Source organism: Camellia sinensis, chromosome 4, assembly GCF_055761805.1.
Source record: "Camellia sinensis isolate YWXY chromosome 4, ASM5576180v1, whole genome shotgun sequence".
NCBI lineage: Eukaryota > Viridiplantae > Streptophyta > Magnoliopsida > Ericales > Theaceae > Camellia > Camellia sinensis.
In genome coordinates this window covers 121,975,558-121,981,800 of record NC_138964.1, presented here as the reverse complement: position 1 = coordinate 121,981,800, position 6,243 = coordinate 121,975,558, and the positions used below count along the sequence as shown (strand labels likewise).

At 40.5% G+C, this 6,243-nt stretch overlaps 1 long non-coding RNA gene across 1 annotated transcript; it reads right to left on the bottom strand.

Annotated features, from left to right (window-relative positions):
* Window positions 1-4,348: 4,348 nt before the first annotated feature.
* On the bottom strand, window positions 4,349-6,243 carry LOC114260914 (uncharacterized). Its single transcript, XR_014365706.1, has 2 exons — window positions 4,569-6,243; window positions 4,349-4,503 (listed from the first exon to the last, which is right to left on the bottom strand). It is a non-coding gene; the product is annotated as an uncharacterized LOC114260914 (long non-coding RNA).

Genomic DNA, 6,243 nt, shown 5'->3' with positions numbered 1-6,243 from the left:
GGTTTTCGACTAGGACAGCGATTGGGGTGTCTTATTTGCTGTATGCTGATGATGCTTTGGTTTTTTGTGATGCGGATGTGGAGCAAGTGGGGTTCCTTTGTTGTGTTCTACTTTGTTTTGAGGTAGTTTTGGGCTTGCAGATTAATTTAAGCAAGTCGGAGTTGATCCTGATAGGGGAAGTTGAGCGTTTGCCTGTGGTAGCGGCGATTTTAGGCTGTACTTGGGATTGCCGTTGGGTGCTACCTTCAAGGCGACAGGGATTTGGGATAGAATGGTGGAACTGGTTCAACGTCATTTGGCCAGATGAAAACGACAATACTTATTGAAAGGTGGAAGGTTGACATTGATTAAGAGTGTGTTGAGCAGTATTCCGCCCTACTTTATGTCTTTGCATGTTATTCTTGCATCTGTAGCTGTGCATCTTCATAAAATTCAGAGGGACTTTCTGTAGGGAGGTGGGGGAGAAGATTTTAGATATCACTTGGTTGATTGGGGGCGGATTTGCCAAACCCATGGAGGTGGGCGGTTTGGGGGTGCGGAGTTTGGTGCAGTTTAATCGAGCGTTGTTAGGGAAGTGGTTGTGGCAGTTTGCTGGAGAGCGGGATCGCTTATGGCGTCGGGTGGTGGCTTTTAAGTTTGGGGTGGTTGAGGGGGATTATAGGTCGGAGGAGGTGATGGGGTCTCATGGGAGGGGGTTGTGGAAAGGTATTTGCTTGGGGAAAGGGGAGTTTTGGGTAAGAGTGCATTTTTCTGTGGAGACTGGGAGACGGTTCGATTCTGGAAGGATAGGTGGTGTGGGGAGATGGTGTTAGACGTGCGCTTCCCTTTGATCTTTGGCATTGCAAAGGACCGCGAGGCAATGGTTGCGTCTTATTTTTTTTGGGGGGGGAGCGGTGGTGGTTTGGGATATTTAGCTTCGGCGTAAAGTTCAGGATTGGGAAACGGATTAGTTGGAGGAGTTGTTTAGATTCTTATATGGGTTGGGTTTATCGGGTAGGGGGGGGGAGATGTGTTGGTTTGGAGTGTGGTGGAAACTAAAGGTCTGTTCTCTGTTCGGTCCTTTTATTGGAGTTTGGTGGGGGTAGTGGGTGGTGTTTTTCCTTTGATGAGTATTTGGGTGCCTCGTGTGCCTTCTAAGGTGGTTTTCTTTTTAGGGACGGCTGCTGTAGGTCGTAATCTTACCATTGATAATCTGGTTCGTCGAGGGCATGTGTTAGTCAACCGTTGTTACATGTGTTGTGTTGCTGCGGAGTTAGTTGACCATTTATTCCTCCATTGTTCTATTACCTCCCGACTTTGGGGGTTGGCTTGTTCTCTTTTTGAGATTTCATGGGTGCTGCCAAAGGGGGTGGTGGATATGTTGTGGAGTTGGAGGGGGTGTAGACGCGCCCGCGTGGGGCCCTCGCTACAGTTCGGACTCGATTTGTCACGATTCTTAATCTGAACCAAAAAGTCTAAATCTGACAAATCGTTTTGAGAAAAACAGATTTTAAGAAAAAGAAGTGCCAAACATGGACTGCTTTGCTAGATACAGAGTCGCCACCTAAATATTTTATTTTGGGGAATTTAGGAAACCCTGACTCGGTGTCAAAGGCCACGTGTCCGTCATCACCAAAGTTGCCTCGGCTCGGGAACTTGGGTACGATTGGGGAAGGTCAGCTATGAGCACCCCGTCTCGCCCAATCCGAAGATCGGCCTCTACTAATCATGATATCCAATTTTGAAAACGTTATGTGTTCTTGTTCCATTTATTAGCCTAGCATTACTACGTTATGCGCACAGCACACAAGTATAGACTGGATTGCCTAATTTGGAAATAAGCATTGCATATCCGTTTGTCCTGAAAAACACTTTGGAATTTGCTACTCGCAAGTAGGCTAAAATACGGATTTCAACGAGTTTTTCCAACTCAGACAATTCAACCTTCACCCACAGGCATCCAAACAGTTTATCACATAAGCATCTAGCCACATGGTAAGCGTACTGTCATGATAGCATTCACACGCATGCGATATGCTAAAGCATAAATGCTTACCGAGTACTCCGTGCCAAAACAGTAAACTAGTTAGCCAACATGCGTGGTCCTAGTTCATGTCGAATTGACTTAATGCAACACATACATGATGCAATTAGAGTAGGCTCGGCTAACCTAAACATGGCATGTGAAATGCAATTAATTGATGCACGTATTCAGTTCGCAATTGAAGTACAAATGCAGTTAGCATGATGTACCGAGCCCGGTGCATGCAATACTGATGAATGATGCACGCATGCATAGCATAAGGTATGCTAAATTAAACATGTCCTATTACTAACCATCAAAGCAGGTAAGTAAAAGGGAGAAAGAAGTGGGGGTTGGAAGACATGCACACACTCACCCACACTTATTACAAATTCACCCTCACTCGGAGGGACCGAAAGAATAATACAAATTAACTAACTCGCAAGCTAATTAAATATTACAAATCACCTAATTAATTAACAAATTAACTAAGCATAAGAAAAGCAATAAAAGGGGCCTCGGGAAGAGGGTTCGACGCGCGCGTGTTCGGGTCTTGCTCGGAAGTGCACTACCATGCATAGACTGCCTCTGTTTTCCCTGCTCTGCCTCTTTGAAGACTGCCAAAGTCTCAGAATTGCTTCCCTGGACATTGGGAGACACCACCGGCTGAGTAGGATGGCCACCGGCAGCGGTATGTAATCACCGGCTGTTGGTGAAGCTATCGGCCCATGAAGGATTGCCGGTCGGCACTGGACACTGCTGGTTGGCAGAAAGTTCCTACAGAATCTACAATTGACAGCAGCAGAAGGAAAGGCACAGCATGGCAATGCAATTCAAGCAATGTATGCACCAATCATGTCCCTTATCATGTTAGTGACTCAAAGGGACATGCTCCTTGGTTCTCGGACCATCAATCGCGCATTTCCATGCGTGATGGCCCAAGGGACCAAGTGTGCACATTTTGATGTCAAATGCAATGCAAATCAACAAACCAAAGCCCAATTCCTATCACTAGATCAAGGAACAAGACATGCATACTAGATGCAATGCAACCTAGGCATGCGAGCTAAGGATGCAACATGGGAATGCAAGATGTACATGCAAGCATGCAAATAAACATGCAAGGTAAGCATGCAAGCAAGCAAATGATGGACTTAAACATGATTTGGGCAGCCCTCACTAAGCCCAAAAACAGTGGCCAAAGTGCTATGAAATGGGGACTAAACACACATACACACATGCACATGTTAAGGCTTAAACACTTAAGCATCAAAGGGCATCTCTCAAGCACACTCGAAAGAGGCGTAACATGGACTAATGGCATGCAAGGTAAGCATTGAAAATCATGCAAGAACATGGTGCCAAACCAAGCAAACAAGATGGGCTAAACATGCAACAAATGGCCCAAGCATTCAAGGCAACCTAATGAAGTATTGAACTACACTTAGCAAGACCAAACATGGCATGAATTTAATGACCAAAAACAGAGTTTTAGCACATAAAACAAAGCCCAAAAGACCACTTAGATGGCATTTAAATGGCTTGAATTCAAAAGCATGCACAAATGCACTTTCAAGGAGCATACCACACAAGCTCATAAGGCATCAAAGAGGCATCCAAGGCAAGCATACAAGCATGCTAAGGGGACTGAAATGATGCTATCACTACTAAAAAAAATACTTTTTGCGACCGCCATAAACCGTCGCAAATAATAAAAAACAGTCGCAAAAGACTTTTTGCGACGGCCCATGCGACGGCAAATGGGGGTCGCGAATATGGGGGTGGCAAATACTTTTTGCGACGGCAAAGCAACGGTCGCAAATTATTTGCGACCACCTAAACTACTTATGGCGACCCCTATTTTGCCGTCGCAAAAAACAAAGAAAAATACTAACATGATCTTTGGCGACCATCTTGTTACCGTCGCAAAAAATTAAAAATAAAAATAAAAATAAATAAATAAATAAACAAATTGTGAAACATTAAAGCCCTTTTACCTATCCAGCTGTTTATCAAACAAATTAGACAAATCAAACCCACAGCTAACCTCTAGATATTCTTCCTATTTTCTTCAAATATTAAAGCTTGAACAAAATAAAAACAAAAAATGCCACAATTAAACAATTAGACCATTGATAGAAGACATATATGTTCAAAACATGGTTCAACTACCATACACTATGCTTCTTGAAGAAAGAATTCAGTTAACCCTTTTTGCATAAGCAGTTAATTCCCACTGTTTACATACCCATAAGACGCTTGTAAGTTTCATTTTTTCTCAAGAAAATATCAGAGTTGGCTTCTTGCTTCTCATGTTTGGCTATAATAACCTTTTTCTGAAAATCCAATGGTATATCCTTAGGTAGCTGTGCTTGCAATTTGTCTTTGTCTGCATTTATTGATAGTTCCACACATTTTGGATCTTTATTGATGCTTAAGCTCTCGTTCTTGATAGTCTCTGCATCCTTAGCCATAGAACATCTAAGGTCTTCTCTAACATCCTGCACAGATTAAATCATGAGACACCAATCATACCATAGAAAGCAGAACTCAATTAAGTACTTACATTCAGAAAGGCGGTTACTTGCTCCATAAGAAATGTCGGAACACACTCAAACTGAAGTTCCTTCAACACAGCCCACCACAACATAACAAAAAAAAGAGGAGGGGGGGGGGGGGGAATCAGAAAGTGAAGAAATCCAAAATGAGCTTAAAAAGAGATACTTGCAAATTAAAATGCATTGTTAAAAGTTATACTTTATGAGACATCTGAGTTTGAAAAAACTTGATCAAATTTGATCAAATTGAGAAACTTGATGAAATTTAATTATATCTCTAACCTCAACCCGATTAGAAAAAATTCCAGCAGGGGTAACAGAATCCTTGGGATTAAAAGCATCAAGAAAACCTTCCATTGATGCTCGTAAGCTGCAACAGAAGTAAATCGAATTAGCACATGGAGAGCATTTTGACAATTATGTAAAAACTGAAAACAAATTAATTAAACATATACTTTGGAAAATACCAAAGGAGCTATATTTGACCATCACCAGCAAAACATCTATAATTGGTTCATACCTTACCTTTAATGCCTTTGGTATGCTGTGGAAAGGTGCATGATTTTATAGATATCCATAAAAGTAGATTAGTAGTCACCAAAAACTAGCAGAACAGCTTATGCTTTCTTAATTCCATTTGTTTATAAACGAGTGATATAGGATTTCAGCAGCTAATATGCAACTCAACTCCAGAAGAAAGCTCAAATCTCTACCATTTGGGGTTGAATTCTAGTTAATAGTTCATATCTGTCTAGAGCCACATCTTCCAATCATTGTCTGGAAGCATGTAGACCCATGGGTGAATGAGAATATGCAAGACACCAAAAAAAAAAAATGTAGGCAGATAGATGACGCCCCGAAGAATGTATAACAGATTATAACTGACATGACAGTTTTATAGCTCATACTAGCCTTCTATCAGGTCTACATTTTTGCTCCAGGCATTTTACATTAATAACCCTGGTCACTACCAAAAATATTAACTTCATGGAGCTAATGAAAACATTCAACTAGTTAATCACATTTGACATTGCTACCTGTCATAAAATCAGTTTGAAGCAGACACAGTAAGCAAGAAAAGCAATAACAAATAAACAATCTTCTCAGAACAAATATTAGTAAAAAATAGGAAATAAAGGACCAGACATTCGGATGGTTTTGATATACACCATGACAGAAATAGAAACCATAAGCCTCAAAAGGAAGCAATTCCTCTCAAAAATGCAACACACCAACAAACAGAAAAGCTGAAGAAGAAAGTTATCACTGTGAACAATCAAAGTTAAGAATTTACATGTGGAAAAATATGGATAAAAGAAACACATAACAAATTTATTGAAAAAATGTCCGTGATGGCCATAAAATTTGACAAATCTAAACTGTAAAAAGATTTAGACCTTAAAGTTAAGAAGCTGATACATAGAAATGGCAAGGAATCCAGAAGTTCATTCTGAATGGTGATGACTTGATGTAACAAAAGAGCAAATATATATATATATATATATGCTAGAAGTCGTGCCAATACAACATAAATTGATGATTTTGAATGGAAAAAATTATAATTTTACCCTTATAATTAAGACAAACAAATGTTCTCCAAACATTCAAAAAGTGATTTTGTTGTTTAATTTTGGAATTGGAACATTCAAAAAGTCATTTTTGTTGGACAATTTTGGAATTAGA